The 18,569-nt window shown below is 27.9% G+C and overlaps 1 protein-coding gene across 1 annotated transcript in view; it reads right to left on the bottom strand.

Annotated features, from left to right (window-relative positions):
- The window catches only part of LOC125845665 (60S ribosomal protein L36-2-like), a 102,050-nt gene that overhangs the window by 74,036 nt on the left and 9,445 nt on the right, over nt 1–18,569 (bottom strand). The gene's annotated exons all lie outside the window — the stretch shown is intronic.

Below are 18,569 nucleotides of genomic sequence, written 5' to 3'. Positions count from 1 at the left end.
GAAAAAGAAACAATAAATTACAATAATTAATAAAAAAAATAGTCGACGAAATTGAGGAAAAACAAATTATAAATTACAATAATTAACAAAATAAATCTCTCGACTCCAACAAATCTATCAATTAATGCCACATAAATTGGGACATGGCAAATAACATATATTATTAAAAAATTAGGTTCAAAATGTAATAAAAAATACAATAATTAACAACTTAATATATTAAAGAGACATATAAAAAAGGGTTAATATTTGAAATTTTACGTGTGACACATAAATTAGAACAAACAGAGTAATAAATATTATTTTCAAAATTATGTTAAAAAAAAGTACTACAAATCACAATAGCTAAAAATTTAAAATATTTTTAAAATCATATAAAAATTTCAATAACTTCTCAAATTCCATAATATGACATAAATTAAAATAAAAAAATAATATATATTGGGCCCCGTGCTGGCACGGGGTCCTATATCTAGTTCTAATAACGTAGAAGGATTATAATATGAGAGTTTCTAATATACAACATTCACACACATTTTATTAATAAAGTAAACAACAAATATAATTAAAAATAAATGAAAAATGAAAAGATATAGCTTTTTTTTTTCTTTTTTTGACCTTCCCTAGGAGCTCCCACCCCTTTTGCTCTCTTGGTGACTCGAACTCGCAACCTTCGAGTTGAAAGTGAGTGGTGCTTACCATCCAAGCAACTCTCTCGTCAAAAATGAAAAGATATAGCACTAGATAACTATAGGGTGTTTGAATTGATATATAAGTTGGTCAAACCTATTTTGAAGTCAGTTTTTGACTTTTGGAAGTGTTTGACAAATATAATAAACAACAAATATAAATAAAAATACATGAAAAATGAAAAGATCTACTAGATAACTAAGAAGGTGTTTGAATTGACTTAAAAGTTGGTCAAACCTATTTTTAAGTAAGTTTTTGACTTTTGAAAGTGTTTGACAAATATAATAAACGACAAATATGATTAAAGATACATGAAAAATGAAAAAAGATATAACATTCGATAACTAAGAGGGTATTTGAATTGACTTAAAAGTTGGTCAAACATATTTTTAAGTCAGTTTTTACTTTTGGAAGTGTTTGACGAATATAAAAATAAGTCAAAATGAGTTAGGAAGTGTTTGACAAGGTTAAAATAACTTAAAATAAGTTTAAAATGATAAAATAAGTTAAAAACCAAAAGTAGGTCTCTCCCAACATTTTTTTTTACTTAATAGTTATTTAAATTTGACTTTTTATTATCGACTTAAAAGCTATTTTTTTAAGTCAATCCAAACAAACTCTAAGTTGGTTTGTAAACTAAGATATGATAATATTACCCAATCAGATTTTAATAATTGATATTTTTTAAGTGAGATGAGATTATTCATTGGACAAAAAATAATATAATCTAATTTCAGTATTCTAAAAATGTGGAAAGGTTATAATCATATATCACATTTATAAATAAATAAATATATATATATAGATAAATATCTAATAATGTAACGACCCAAACCGTCGTTATTTAGGAAAGCAAAACTTCGAGAAAATACTGGGCTACTGTCTCGCCAGGGCGGGCCAGATGCTGCTAGGGTGGCAGCGCCACGGCAGGGTAAGTAGCTGCCAGAGCGGGGCAGAATATAAATAACGTGAAATCTTATTTTCTCTTTCTTCCAAAAACACCTAAATTAGGCGTAAACCACCTTATAAACCCTCCAAAAGCTGCTCTAGGCTTGGGAAAGAAGAAGGAAGAAAGTTATAATGTAAGAAGATCGATGACTTGCGGATTCATGGCAATTTCACCGTCTTGTCGCATGAAAATTCGAATTGGAGCTATAATTCCGTGCAACAGCTTGGCCCCCAGATAGGCTAGGTTTATTTAAATTGAGTAGTTTCAAATTCGTCATTCACGACGTAGTATGTTGAAATTGACGGTAGAATTCATGCTTAGGCTTGTTGTGCGTTGAAAAGGGATTGATTACGCGAATATTCTTAATTGATGAGTTAGGGTTTGGAAATAGTGGTGATTCCTAATGTTATAGGGTGTTGTTGACTGGTGGCTAAATGATATGGGTGTGTATAAGTAAAGCGTAACGGTAGTAGCAAACCTACCGAATTGATCATAAAACAATGTATGTCAGGGACTTGAGTATTCGACTATATGTCGTGAGTAGGCTAGGTGATGGTTATGATTTCTTGTCGTGTGATATATATGTTTGTTCTTGTTTCATTATGATACATGTATGTATGTATGCGAATGTTGCATTATTAATCACACTAATCTTAAATGAGGATAGATGAATAATCGAATGTCATAAATCATGACTTGATTGTATGATTATATTATGAAAATATATTTGTGATTGTGATTGTGGCTTGATGAATGGATCGGGTGTTACGTTTCGACACACTAACTTCGATCGATTGCCACGTTGCGACATAAACATGGATCGGTTGCCACGTACCGGCATAAATATTAGAACGGGTGTCACAATCTGACACGCTAACTTGGTGCGGGTACCACGTACCGGTACACTAACAGTTTGGGCTTGGGTTCCATGAGAGGGCCATTAACTTGTACTATATGTGTAATTGTTTGCGTTGTTGATGATGTGGAATTGGGCGTGTTTTCTGAATGATTTGTGTATTGTACACTATGTTCTTATAGGTTGGGGTTGCAATGTTGTAAGTTAATTGGAGATACCTGGTTTTGTAATAATTTGTGGATGGTAGAGTTTCAATTCGGTTGTAGTATGGTAAGGGGGAACTAAGGGACCCGGGTGTTATCATTGTTAATTAGAATGTGGGCATGGGCATTATTGTTGAGGCTAGGGGTGGTGGTTAGTGATAGTGTTATCAATTGGGTTTCCCCACTAAGAGAGTGGTAATATAAACGGATAGTAAACTTCGATAGGCGTAAGATGAGTAGAGATGAGGAAAACACAAGGGTGTATCATGAGTGGTTGGCCGGGTTGGTAGCGGTGTATCAGGAGACTTCCTTAGGGGATTGATTGATTGGGTGTAATCACAACGAAACGAGCAAGAGGTTAGAGGCAAGTGAACTAACGTGATATTAATAAATGGTAAGAGTAGGTAAAATATAAAGGTGGATGAGCGATTGGTCTTATTGCATGTTTCACCAGTTGATTTCTTATATTATGCGGTAGATATTCGGGTTGACCGATGATGCCTACCAGTACGTGTGGTTGTACTGATATTACTCTTGCTATGCCTTTTTGGCTTAGTTTGGTTGCAGGATCAGTGATGTTTCATAGGTGAAGGCGAAGGAAATCTCTAGCAGTTTCTATCTTTCCTTCCGCATAGTGGCTGTGTCTTTTCGTTATCATGTTTTATGTTGTACTCTTAGTAGCTCTTGTACCTATTTAGACTAGATCCTTGGGGAGTTAATTACTTTACAAGTCTGAACTTTGAGGAGTTTTAAACTCTTATTTTATATTATATGAACTTCTTTTATTCGTCAGTTATTCCTATTTTTCCGTATTTTTAAAACATTGGGATTGAGGGTTCACCTACTTAGGTGTTAGAGTGGGTGCCCGCAAGGCCCGGTGGGTTGGGTTGTGACTAATAATCATAATCATATATATATATATATAAGTAAACCCTAGCCCCACCTACGTGGCGCCACCACAAATTAGAATTCTCTTTTAATTTGTTTCCAAAACTAGCCTTCACATTTCATGAAAAATTGTGATTTTTATGAAAAGTTACGACATTTATGTAAAGTTGTGACATTTATGAAGAGTTATGAAAAGTTGCGACTTTTATGAAAGGTTGTGACTTTTCCGAAGGTTTGTGATATTTTCGATAAGGCACAATAAACATTTGTTCACATGACCCTTTGTTGTCTATAAATAAAGAGATTTTCTCTCATTTTAAAACAATGAAATTCTGAACTTCTTTTTCTGCACAATTAAATATTTGTGTATTTTGCTCATGTTGAGTGACTCACTACACCATTATTTTGTATCGAGGAGATCTATTCCTTTAAATCTCGGGTACTAGACGAGAATAATTTTCTTAAAGGGATATTGTGCATTCAGTGGGCTCGATTTTTTCCTTTCTGTTTCATCTATTGTTACAGATCCTGATATGTTTTTTTACGGTCATTAATATATGTTTATGTTATTAATTGTTATTTTTAGTACATGTTTTAAACTTTGTTGTTTATGTTTCTGTAAAGTTATTGTTATAAGTATTTGTTAGTAATTAAATAGCACATGTTAATTGAGTATTCATGCAAGTTTTATCTACTGAAATTCTTGAAGGTACAATAAAAAAAATCCTTAAAGATCTATACTACCATCTCTGGAAAACAAAATTCAAATTTGGTATGTCATTGTAAGAACATAAAGACCTTAAAAACTTTACCACACCTTGATGTGCAAAGTGAATCAAGAAAATAAGACAAAAATTAATAAACTTTTGGCATGTGTTCAAGGATATGCTGAATAACCTATAGAGGAATATGACTAGATTGGAGCTTTTTTTAATCCTAGAGACATAGACAACTACACAATAAATTAATTGCTCATATTCAATATGAAATATGAACATATTTTCAAGTTTACTGCAAGTTGTAAATGCTTTTCTTGAAGTAATAAATGTGTTTTCTCGACACTGCAATTGGAATAGAAGTGTAGTTTCAAATTGAACTTTATCACTTTGGTATGTTGATTTTTAAAAAACACTCAAACAAATAGAATAGTTTTGTGTAATATTTTTCCCTTTCAAATATATATAATAAGTTGAATTGTTGTCTAATATGATACATTCTCCCTTTAATTTTTCACTAGTAAACTTGTCCGCGCTTCGCGCAGTGTGAATTGCATTTTATAAATTTGTTATTAATTGAAAAGTCAATTTACAATTATAGTTTGTTTAAAAAACACTTTAAATGTTATAAACTATATTTAAAAATGCTCCTATTTGATTTGATTTTCATTCCACAACCAAAATTATATTCAATAGATTTTTAATATGTTGGATTTCATATTAACTGTGGTTTGCAATAATATTCAAATTTTATTTAGTGGAATGGACAAAAAAACTATAGTTATTTTAGATAAGTAGAAAATATTAAAAGTATAAATGATAACAATCTTTCAAACTTTTCCCACTTGTTAAATCTTCTCAAATGCTAAATGATGTGTTCATTGAGTTTATAATCTTAGTATACTAAAAGTATATAAATAACAATATGCTTTTTTTTTAACCATCAGACGTATGATTAAAAAACATATATGAAGTACATATATGACGTATGAAGTATAAAATAAATATATCTACATTTTTTTGTTGTTCTTATTTTCTTCACCTTGTCTTGTTTTTCCTTTCTGTTTTCATAGTTAACATATTAATTGTTAGTATCAGTTCTTATTAATGTCACCATAATATAAATTGCACACATTCTTATTGCCGAAATTAAATGATTATGTAAGTAACTTTTGAATAACTACAATAATTTAATGTGAGTTATGGCTTTTACTAATTAAGAGTGAAAATTATGAAAATGGAGAAGTGTGAATTATGAAGAGTATGGCTTTTTTAAAAAAATAAAAAAGGAGAATAAAATTCTTGATGAAAGACGGATGTCAATTATCTTTTCCCTTATTATTTCCCAACTTTATAAATATCTCTCATATTTTAAAAGCTAAAAACATCAAACATTAGTATCATCCCCTCCTCGTTCAATAAGTATAATTTTGATTTATTTGGTGGTGCTCAAGTAACCCTAGTTACACTATTCTAAATTTTTAATTCATTCAAATCTTTTTTTTTGTTTCAAAATGATTTATAATCTAATTTATGTTAATTAAATTATGCATATGTAACTCCAATCTAAGAATAAACTTGAATATTTAGAAAAAATTACTATAAAATAATCACTTTTCTCCCTTTTTGATTTTTCTCCTTATTTCCTTATTATATTATTGTTAGAATGACCATCCCAGTTACAATAAAACATGTCCTACTAATTGTATCTTTTTTGTGTAATTAATTCAATTATCTTTACTTTTTGATTATTTTATTCAAAATCCCCAAAATTATGTTTTGGAAATCAATTTTTCCTATTATTACGACAAGACCAATAGGTTCTCTATAAATTCAACAAAAAGATAAAGAAATCAACTGATTTATACTATACAAAGAATTCTTATATTAAAGAAACCTCTATTGTTAAAGAGAAGAAGACTTTATCAAAACTTAAAAATTTGTAGGAAGTGTTAAGAGCTTGAAGAATATTCTTTAAGATTTTATTTTAATAATAATAATAATTTGATATAAAATTAACATAATTATTTTTCAAAATTTAAAAAAAGGCATTTATCCTAGGAAAATAAAATTTGTTACATTTGAATTCACATTATAACTATATACAAGCTTGCAACAGAAAAACATATGTAGATAAAGTTTGATATATCGCTAATAATTGATATTCTTTAAGCTTGATCCTGACAAATTTCTTTCGCAAATAAGATCATATATATGTTGCTCTCTCCCATTTTCTAACAACTAAAAATCATGCATCAAAATTACATACAAAGTTAGTAATTATGGAGACAATACCAATTATGATAAAATAAAAATAAAATAAAATAAAATATAGGAAAAAAGAAGAAATAAACTTCTTGCAAAAAGAGTTTCTAATGAAAAGAAGCAAAATAAAAAGAAGAAAAAATGAAAAGAAAGTTATGAATGAAAAAGGCAGAATGTGTGCATGGTAGGACATTTGCTTTAGTAGGCGTTTGGTCATGCGATACCATATCACGATATAATATCGTGAGATGGAATCAGCGTTTGGACAATCAATTTTACGCTGATTTCATCTCATGATTCCATATCATGAGAGGTGATACCATATTCTCCAAAAACCATGATATGGAATCACCATGTGATTTCATATCATGATTTGAGATATTTTAATACAATAATTGATCCATGAGTTTATATTTTGTTAAAACAATCCCACATTTATATCCACTAACCATTTGTTTCATATGTAAATAAAATTTATAATCGCATCATTACTTTTTAAAATTTATTATTCTCACCAACATATTGTCACTTTAACTCACACCTCATGATTGTGAAACTTTTCAACATTCACTTGAAACAATTAACCGGCATGTTAAAATAGTTGTTGAGGACATTAGCAAGATGGCACCAATATTTATACAACCAAAAAATATGACTGGTGTACATTCCAAAATTCGACATAATACTCGATTTTGGCCTTGGTTTAAGGTAAAATTTCAATCACATTAATAAATTTATTTTTTTGCCTTAATAAGTGCACATTTATATTTTATGTGTAAGTTATTAATATTTAGTTACATATTTCCTATCAACTTTGTTTAAAGAGATAATATTTATTTTATGACTTTGCATTGTCTTGGAAGCACTATTTTTATTACTCTTACAAACATTATTTTTATGAAGTGCATTCTATATTGCTTCCAATTATTTTATGTCCACTAAACTAATATCGATGTATTTTTTATTTGGTAGGATTGTGTTGTGATTGATTGAACATATATAGAAGAGGAGGTTCTTAAAGCGGTGCAACAAGCATATCGTAATCACAAATTAAAGGAAGAACATCACAAAATGTCTTATGTGCTTATGATTTTGATATGCGATTTACCTTTGTTGCTGCTGGTTGGGAAGGTACTGCACAGGATAGTAAAGTACTTGAGAATGTACTTGTTGAACCAACGTCACAATTTCCATTTCCACCACATGGTAACTTTAAATTATATCCTTAGAATAAATATTATTTATTTACACAGAGTTGTCTCATTTACATCACATATGCTTTTAGTAATTCTTTATAAGATGATTTTTTGTAGATAAATATTATGTTGTTGATGCTGGTTTCCGAAACACAAAAGGATTTTTAGCTCCATACAAAGGACTACGCTATCCTTTGCAAGATTACCGAGGAAGTGAAAGAGAGTCTCAAAATGCCAAAGAACTATTTAATTATAGGCATTCATCTATGCGCAATGTGATTGAACGGACTTTTGGAGCTTGGAAAAATAGATTTAGAATATTGAAACAAGGCATGAACCATTATGATATTGATACACAAGTGAAAATTGTTATAGCTTGTGCAGTGTTACATAATTATTTGCGAGAATACCAAAGTAGTGATAAAATATTTATGGTCTATGAACATGAAGATATAGTTGCGGAGGATATTGACCAACAAATGGCTCATAGTAACAATGTTGGTTCGTCTTCTCGGTCACATGATCGAGAAATGCAAGTTCAATGAGAGAAAATTATCCGTACTATGTGGGAGGATTTTATTAAAGACTAGTACACTACAATTTATGTTCAATTTTTTTTATTAAATTAAAGTTAGATGAAACAATTACTTAAGTGGAGAACAAATAACTTTGTAATAATTTATTATGCGATTATATAATTTTTAGTTTATTTGATAAGATTGAATAAACAATTGGGGCTATTTTAATAGTTTTACAACTTATGAGATTTTTATGTTTATGAGAAAATATACAACACAAAAATTTCATATCGCATGTCCAAACAAACCTTCAATTTCATCTCATGATTCCATATCATTATACCATATAATGATACCATATCACATGGCCAAACGTGCCCTTAGTATTTATAGTTGGCAAAAGCATTAGTAACATACAAATACGAAAAGATTGATAACGTATATTTGAGTAATTATAATTGAATAGCTATTAAGTATTTTCCTTAATTGAGTTTTATTATAAAAAGACTTAATTAGCTTTAAGAGAATGTTGGTACGTGGAATGATTCAGTTTTAATAGGATTTTATTGTGTTTGATTTCTACATTAAATTGAATTTTTTTTATTGATAATCCATTAAATGGTAGTAGAAACTAATGCCAAAAAATGCAAAAAAAAAAAAAAGAAAAAAGAAACAGAAGTCCAGCAAAAGAAAAAAATAGATAAATACAATTGAAGCACATAAAAAGGTGTCACATAACCTTTTTTATATCCAACTATATTACTTTACTATATAAGAAGAGGGAATAAGAATTCACCACAAGTCAACATGTGTTACTATATAAGAAGAGGGAATAAGTATTCACCACAAGTCAACATGTGTTCCAATAAGAAGAGGGAATAACAAATATATTTATAAAAAGGAATGACATATAAAATAAAATGGAGAGAGTATTGGTTTTTCAAAATGGAAAAGGACAAAACACTTATAAAATTAAAAGACATATAAAAAAAAAAGTTGGTTTAACTCTCAAACATAAAAAGTAACATATGTTATTAAAAACTTTAATAAAAAGTACTATAATTTACAATAAATAATAACTTAAAATATCTACAAGACAACAAAAAAAAGACTAATTTTTGTACTGCTTGTGTCACATAAATTAGGATTGGGATGATTTTAAAATTTTAATTTTGGTTATACATTATAAAATAGCCGAAAAATTGAATGATATAATTTTTTTAAAAATAACCGAATGAATCGTCCTATCGATAACCCTAATGTTACTTCTACTCTGTTTATTTTTACTTAAATTTAGAAAGATATGCTTCATTTCTACCCTCAATCTTATCGCTACATTTATTTGCTATTTAAAATTGAAATTAAAAAGACAAATGACAAATAAGTTTCTATATTAGCTCACTTATGAGCAAAATATATTATAACAATCTTTACTAATTTTATAACAATACATAAACTATACTCCCTCCGTCCCATATTAGATGGGCACTTCCAACTTTACATGGTGATTAAGAAATCATTAATACATTGGAAGACTTCACCATTTTGCCCTTTGTTTATATCAATGCACATTGAAATGAGTTACAAAAAATACACATACAATATAGAAATGGTCATATTAATTGTAGGGGTAAAATGGAAAAGAATTAATTAATTCTATCCTAATTTAATAAGTGCTCAAATAATATGAAAAAAATATTTTTAGTAAGATTCTCATCTAATATGGGACGGAGAGAGTAACAATATAACTTTATTAATGTTGGGCCCGGGCAACGCCCAAACTTTCTTTACTAGTATATATAGAGATGGTGAGATTTAGGGAATAAATTATTAATATCCTAAAAAGAAGAAATTGAAGAATATTAAAGAAAAGAGAATAATAACATTAGTGATAAAATAAATTAAATATGACTATTGATAAAGAAAGAATTAAATGTGACTATCTTTAATATTTAGGAGATCTTTTTTTGTATTTTAAAAGTTGAAAAATGCCAAAAAAAATCACAAAAAAGATAAATAGGTTTCTAGCTCTTAGAAGCATGCCACATCAGCGATTCTAGATTCAGATTTATATAGATATATAGATTTTAATGATTACTTATTATACATTTAAACGAGGAACTTTAAAATGATAGATGTAAAACAAAATGTAGGGTGAAACTTTCTACACGTTAGAATTAGAATATTTGTTCACTTTTTTCAGCCTTTTAAAATTTATTTATCCCTTCACCAACAATTATTTATTTATTAGAAAATTTAATATCTCCGGTTGATGATCATTTGATTCCATAAAAATATCAAATAGTAACACTTCATGGAAGCAAAATGATAAATTATAAAATCAAATTAAAGATGATTGACTGAATGATAAATGATAAGATTGATGTTATAATTATCATCTTCCTTTCCATTATTACTGTTTGTTACTACGTAATCTTGTATGTAACAAAATATAGTGTTTTAGTTTTAATGTCTGATAGGTTTTAAGTATTATTTTATAAATTATGTGATATTAAATTCCCGCAATATAGTGTTTTAGTTTTAATGACCGATAGGTTTTAAGTATTATTTTATAAATTTTACGATATTAAATTCTCACGCAAGGCGCGGATAATTTTACTAGTTTAATTCTAATATAGGATCTTCGCATATGTTTTATTAATAAAGTAAAACGTAAATATAGTCAATAACGGAAAAATATAGCACAAGACATCTAAATTAGTAAAAAACTCAAAGATACGAAAAATATTACCATATCTTTTTTTAATAATTGAAAAATAATTTTGTGAAATGTATAGTATGCTAAACTTAATGGTTTGGCTAATATGTATAAACTATAAAGTGAGAATTCCCATATTATTTGTCTAGGTTTGAATATTTATGTCTTGTGTGTAAATTAATGGATGTAGGCTTAGAATGTGTTAAAAATCCCATATAAAATATACAATTCATACATTAAAATACTTTTAACCAGCCATTTGATATAAATGATTAAAAGAAAATAAATGCTTCATCAGTATAGTGATGAAAACTTCAAAATATTACGTAATATAAAAAAAGCAAAATATTTTGTTTCTTGCAAATAGTTTTTATCCTAGGATAAATTGATACTTCAATGCTATTTAATTACAACAAAAACAACTTTTAGCGGCAATAAATAGACACATTAATAAAGAGTGCTAAAGATTTTACCGGCATTAGTTAAGTGTCATTAGATTCAATGTCGCTAAAAACTTTAGAGACATAGACAACAATATTAATTGCCACTAAAAATACATATTTAACGATAATTGAGCTATTGCCGCTGAAGATCATTTTTTATGTAGTGAATTTCTTGCACTCATTAGCATCACTTGTCTCTATTTATTTAGATTATAATTATAAAGGAATTAATGAAAATTTGACAACCTTACTAATATAAAAACATTTTTGAATATTATACGATTTTTTTCAANATTAGCATCACTTGTCTCTATTTATTTAGATTATAATTATAAAGGAATTAATGAAAATTTGACAACCTTACTAATATAAAAACATTTTTTAATATTGTACGATTTTTTTCTATGGCAATATATATATATATATATGACTTTCTAGCTTATGAGTGTGATATTATGGTCAATATTTAATCAAAATCAAAATTAACTTCTCTTCGTTGCAAGCAGTTTCATTATGCAACTTACAATTGAATTTTGACGCGTGAAAAGTTCTAAAGATAATTTTTTTATGACTTTGATATTTTAGTAATGTTGTGATTTTTTATCTCAAATTTAAGTCATCGACGATAGTCGTTGTTTCCTTGTGATTAATTTAAATAATTATATTCATTAAGTATGCTTTAACACAATTTTTAAGTTCATTATTTATTAGTTATTTGCTATATTTAAAATTTGTTGATTGCGAAAAGTAGTGTTTTTATGACATGCAGTTGATCATAGACTTATGTCGGATAATAATTTCAACTTGATTAAAATATGTAAATTTTTAAATTTTACTTAATAAAAATCAAAGTACAAATTTAATAAACCAGTTCATCCTCTAAAAAATAAGTGTTAAAAAGATAGGCATCAATATAACTAAAAATGGAAAAACGAAAAGATATAATACAAGACAGCTAGATTAGTTAAAAACTTAATACATGAAAATTATTACCAAATTAATTTTTGATAATTATTTTATTTGCCTAAAATAGAATTTAGTCAAAGGCGTGATATGCTAAATTTAATGTTATGCTTAATGTAGAAGTTTTGGTCTAGGTCATATTTTGACATTTTTTTCTATTTTACTGCACATAGCTTTTCTTTTTTTCTTTATAACCCTAACTTATTTGGTTGATTGTAGTAAGAAGGCTTTTAATTAGGAAATGAAGTCAAAATATCATTATCTAACAGATTTTAGAATTAGATGTTTCAATCTTCAAATTTTATCCAAGATTAGTAAATGAAAAGCTTTTATGAAACTTCCCGATTTTTTCATTTTTGTAATAATTATGAATTTTCTAATATAACTGTAAAAAGTGTAAAAATTATACCCTCTTCTTTTTTCACTTCAACTATATAAAATTCTTCTTGCATGCTTTCTCAACGTGTGATGAAACATAATTAAATTCAATAAATTTTCTTGTAGCATGAATATCATATATGCTGACTAATCACTTTTTTAATTAAAGAATTGATTTATCGCTAAGGGATTATTAATTTTACAACAATTTTATTTTCTTAATATTGGGCTATTGATTCTTTACGATTAAATTAGCTTTTAAAAGTTAAAGTATTAACAACATACATATGGAGTAAAGTTTTAAATTCGTATATATAGATTATTTTTGAAAGAAAACATAATAATAACTTTAGATATCTCAAAATATACTCTCTTGTTATTATAGTAATAGTAAAATTACTCGCGCCTCGTGCGGGAATTTACTATCACTATCATTTATAAAATAATACTTAAAATCTATCAGTCATTAAAACTAAACACTATATTATCTTACATACAAGATTACGTAGTAACGAACATTAATAATGTAAAGGAAAATGATAACTATAACATCTTATAATTTATCCTTCAATCAATCATCTTTATTTGATTTTATAATTTATCCTTTTGCTTTCAAGAACTGTTGCTATTTGATATTTTTGGGGAATCAAATGAACATCAACCTGAGATATTAAATTTTCTAATAAATAAATAATCGTTGGTGAAGGCATAATTAAATTTTAAAAGGCTGAAAATAGTGAACAAATATTTTAATTCTAACATGTAGAAAGTTCAGCGAGACCTTTTGCTTTACATATATCATTTTAATGTTCTCCCATTTAAATGTATCATAAGTAATTATTAAAATGGAAAATTAAATGGAGAATGTATCATATTGGACAACAATTGAACTTTTTATATGTATACTTGAAAGGGAAAAATATCACACAAAACTATTCAGTTTGTTTGGGTATTTTTTTTAAAATCAACATACCAGAGTGATGGAGTTCAATTTAAAACTACACTTCTATTCCAATTGCAGTGTCGAAAAACACATTTATTACTTCAAGAAAAGTATTTACAACTTGCAGTAAACTTGAAAATCTGTCCATACTTCATATTGAATATGAGCAATTAATTTATTGTATAGTTATCTATGTCTTTGTGCAAAAGAAGAAGAAGTTCAGATTTTTTGTTGTTTGAAAATGAGAGGAAATCCCTCTATTTATAGACAACAAAGGGTAGTGTGAACAAATGTTTATTGTGTCTTATCGAAAAGGTTACAATTCTTTGAAAAAGTTACAACCCTTCGGAAAGGGCACAATCTTTCATAAAAGTCGCAACTCTTCAATAGTCACAACTTTTCATAAAAGTCACTTCTTTTCGCAAAAGTCACAACTTTTCATGAAAGGGGAAGACTAGTTTTGGAAATAAATAAATTAAAAGAAAATCATGGTTTGTGGTGGTGCCACGTAGGCTGGTCTAGGGTTCTCTTTATATATATACTTGGTAAATTACTCGTGTTTCGCACGGGATTGAACTATTGTACTAAGCTTACATATAATCATTCGATTTTATTCGTATTTTCGATACATACACTACATTGTCAAAAACATTTTATCCTAAGGCAAAACATTCCTCCGAAATCTTAAAGTGCTATATTTTTTTAATTTTCATTTTTGTTATACAAAAATTATGAGTCATAGAGAGATTTTAAGTATAAGAAAGAAGTCTAAGAAAATCTCTATGGAAATAGTTGGTCAGAAGTAATGAAATTTTCTAAATTCCAAAAAGTTATAAAGAACAACATTAGACGTTAAAGAAGAGACCAGAAAGCCTCGAACAACAACACTCCCAAGCAAAGTGGAACATCACGTCCATACAAGAACATAATTAACAAAATTCAAATAAAGGACTTTCGGCTCTTTTCTTATGAACCTCCATCAATTTCTTTTTTACTATAGTATGGCGTATCATGTATATGTTAAAAATAACTCTAAAATTGTTAGTATCATAAATATTTTTCCTCATTGTCTCAGAATAGTCGTTACTATTGCTTAGGTTTCATATCACTGGCTCCAACTTATTTGGAATTGAACTATAGTTATTGTTATGGTTATAGTAGGTAGTTACAAAGAATTAATGCAATTATCAACCAAACAGTAGGTGACATTTGAATGGAACTGTTCATAATTGGATATTCTAAACTAAATTTTGACACATCATATTAAAATCTTACAACATAATTTTGTGAGCACTTGAACTCACAAATATCCACAAATAATAATAAAGACGACCTTACTTTCCTAACAATCAAGAAGAAAAAGGCACGTTGCTTAACATAATTTTCAAAAAGATAGTATGTCCGATCTTGAGCTGTATCCAAATTTACAGTTCACAAATTTAATTGAAAGAAGCCAAAAGAAAGAGTTATCACTTCTTTATCAATAAAACAAAAAACTTTGTCAAAAGAAAGAGTTATTGCTACAACAAAAATGATCTTTAACTGCATTTAATAGCTTAACTGTCGCTAAATATGTATTTTCAAAGGCAATTGACACTCTCTATAAATGTCCTAAAGTCTATAGCAACATTGATTTTAATGACAATTAATTAATGTCGGTAAAGGCTCTAGCACTCTTTGTTATTGTGCCTATTTATTGCCGATAAAAAATATTTTTGTTATAGTGTATTTTGGACATTTGTTAGTTTCAAGAAAACTTGATCTCTTATTATTGCCCAAAAAGAAGAGACAAAGAAATATGGCAAATTAGTTAACTTGCGATAAAAGAAGTGAAGTTCTCTATACTAATATCTTTTAGGAAGAGTGCAATGGCATACAAATGTTTGTACCTAAGAAAAAACAATCAAAATAATATGCTGGTTGTGGCAAGCAAGAGAGCAATCTGTTTTAATTATCACATATTTGTTGTTGTGTGCTATCAAATATAGCACAATCCACAAGCAATTTTTCCAAAAAGTATATGAAGAAACCTGTAGAAAAGGACAAAAAAAAAGATAAATTTTCAATCATCCTCACTGAATTTTTAACAGAGTGCAAAAAAATCACCAAAATAGCAAAAAGATATTGTAATAGATACATGAATCACTATGACATACACTAAAAGATTAAGCTTCATGAAATAAGATGAAGAGAACTTTGATGAATGAAACACACTTCGGGTCTGTTTGGAAATCCACCTGGTAATTGGAATTGGTGTAATTACTAGGGTTAATTACCAACCTAGTAATTACACAGTCTAGTAATTACACTGACCTATTTGTTTGCCTCAATGTAATTACACATGTCCTGTTTGGATGCCATAATGTAATTACACATGTTCTGTTTGGATGCACAATTGTAATCATAAATTTTTATTAAACTTTAAAAATAAAAATTAATTATTTAAAATTTATACTAGACAAATAAGAAACTTTATAAATGATATTTAATTAAATATTTAAGATATATATTATTTTTTGAAAATATATTAATTAATAAACATATGTTCTTAACTAATATTATGAAAAAAACAATCGATTTATATTTTTTCAAATTAATATATTTCAATTGAATTGATCATAAAAACTGAAAGTGTGAAGTTTCTACGAAAATCGTGAAATGAATGTTTGATAAAAAGATTAATATATAAATAAAATGTCATAAATTATTAAAATATTTGACAAAAAAATAATCTAATTAAAAAATGACTTGCAATGTGAATTAAATATTACTAAAACAAACGAAACCGAAAATATAACATATGTTATAAATTCAAAACAAAAAATTTAACATAATACTTTTATCGCAAATTTCAATGTAGCATGTATAAATATGATTTATTTTTATTTTTAGTTTATAACCTTACTTAACAATAAATTCTATGTTAATTTAAAAATTAGAATACTAATAAAATTATGCAAATGAGAAAATAAGTATGGCATAAAGAAATAGATAATACTAAAAAATTACATAGAATCACGTGACGTAAGGTTGAGAATGAGAAGAAAATGATATATAATAATATAAAGGGTGTTTTTTCATAAATATTTAAACAATGTGTATCCAAAACCTTCTCGCTCTGATACCAGTTAAAATACGTTTAAATATAACAGTTAAGTATAGTAGTTAAATTTTATAATAATCAGGTTGTTTGTAAAATATAATAGGCCGCGTTTGTTAAAATATGTTGTAAAATCCTACTCAGTACTCCCTCTTTCTACTCCGTTATCTTGTTTAGTAGTGATTTGTTACTAAATCTATGTAATTTCTCCCAAATTTACTTTTTTTTTGTTACTCTGTTCATCTATTTTCCTTAAGCCCTGTTCTTAGCACCTACTTCTTTAACCACACCCTGGGATACACAGTCCTTTCGGTTCCCTAACCATGGCGGACTTTCAACTTTTCTAGGCATTTACAGGTTAATCCATCGGGGTTACTAAGAAGATAAGGAACTAACCATTTACTAAGAGTAATTTAAATATTATATAAACATTATAGTAATATAAACATTATATTAAACTTTCATAATAATAATACAATTGTAATATCTACATGATATAGGGAGAAAATTACGAAGATCTAGAAAACTAATAACTACTTACATGATAATGGTCGGAATGAGGTTTTCCTTTCGAGAGTCCCCGAGTGACCTTGTAGCTACTTGAAAATTAAACACTCACACACTTTGTACACAAACGCTTACTCACTTTTTTTTTTTTTGAAAGGGAAGGGAAATATGTGAAAGGGAAAGTGAATATGTAAACTATAAACTCTTACAATCTTACAAACTACAATCTTTACTCAGCTCTGCTTATATTTCACTCTATTTTTCTTCTTGCGAATGGTTCTATTTATAGGGGTAGATCCGGACTTGAAGTTCGGATTTCAAATTCTGAAAAAAAAATTTCACCTGCCGGATGCTTTTTGGGCCCCATCGTCACATGGCTTTGTGAAACTTTTTCAAATTTGAATGAGCCTTCTTTGTTGTCTTGTGATAGTGGAGTCAGTAGTGGATATGTAGTGGAGTCTTGAATGGACCTTCTTTGTCGTCATGATCAAGGTACACCAAACAAGAAATACAGAAAGAAATATCAAAATAACCAAGACTACAGACCAAGGAAAAAATATTATCTAAGGAAATCTATGGCAAAAAAGCCTTATCTAAATAAAGATAGACATGTGAGAAAACATAATAATAATAGAATCTATAAAAATAGATTATCTTGTTTTACATGCGGAAGTAAAGAACATCTAGCTAATACTTGTCTACGTAGAAATAATAGTAGAACAAGAAATGCCCAACTTATAGAAGATTTCCAAGAAACCCTGATAAATGTAGATCAATACATGTCAGATAACGAAAGTATATATTCAGTAATAAGTATAGATGCTTTAGAAGGACGACAACAAGACTCGTCTGATTCAGAAGAAGAAACTTTAATAAACGAAATAGAATTAGAAAAATTAGACTTAAATATCAAGGATTTTACATTTGTCAATATACGTTGTGATCACCAATTTTCCAAAGGGGAAGGTTTAAATAGTAAAAAATGATTTAATTGCACAGGATATCCCAGTAAAGACAGAAGAACTAAATGCATGAATTGTTATATAGAAGGATGCCTCATATGCATCGATAAAATATTGAACATCAAAGTTATAGACCAGACAATAAGAACAAAAGAAAAAACATTAATGTCTTTAGAAAAGAGGATTGATAGTTTAGAAGACAGAATAAGTAAATTAGAAAAAGGAAAAGAAAAGGTAGAAGAAGAAATCGAGCTCTTAAATGAAAAAGAGGAC

Source organism: Solanum stenotomum, chromosome 1 (assembly GCF_019186545.1).
Source record: "Solanum stenotomum isolate F172 chromosome 1, ASM1918654v1, whole genome shotgun sequence".
Lineage (NCBI taxonomy): Eukaryota > Viridiplantae > Streptophyta > Magnoliopsida > Solanales > Solanaceae > Solanum > Solanum stenotomum.
Note: the sequence above shows the minus strand (reverse complement) of the source record. Positions and strands in the feature narration are given on the sequence as shown.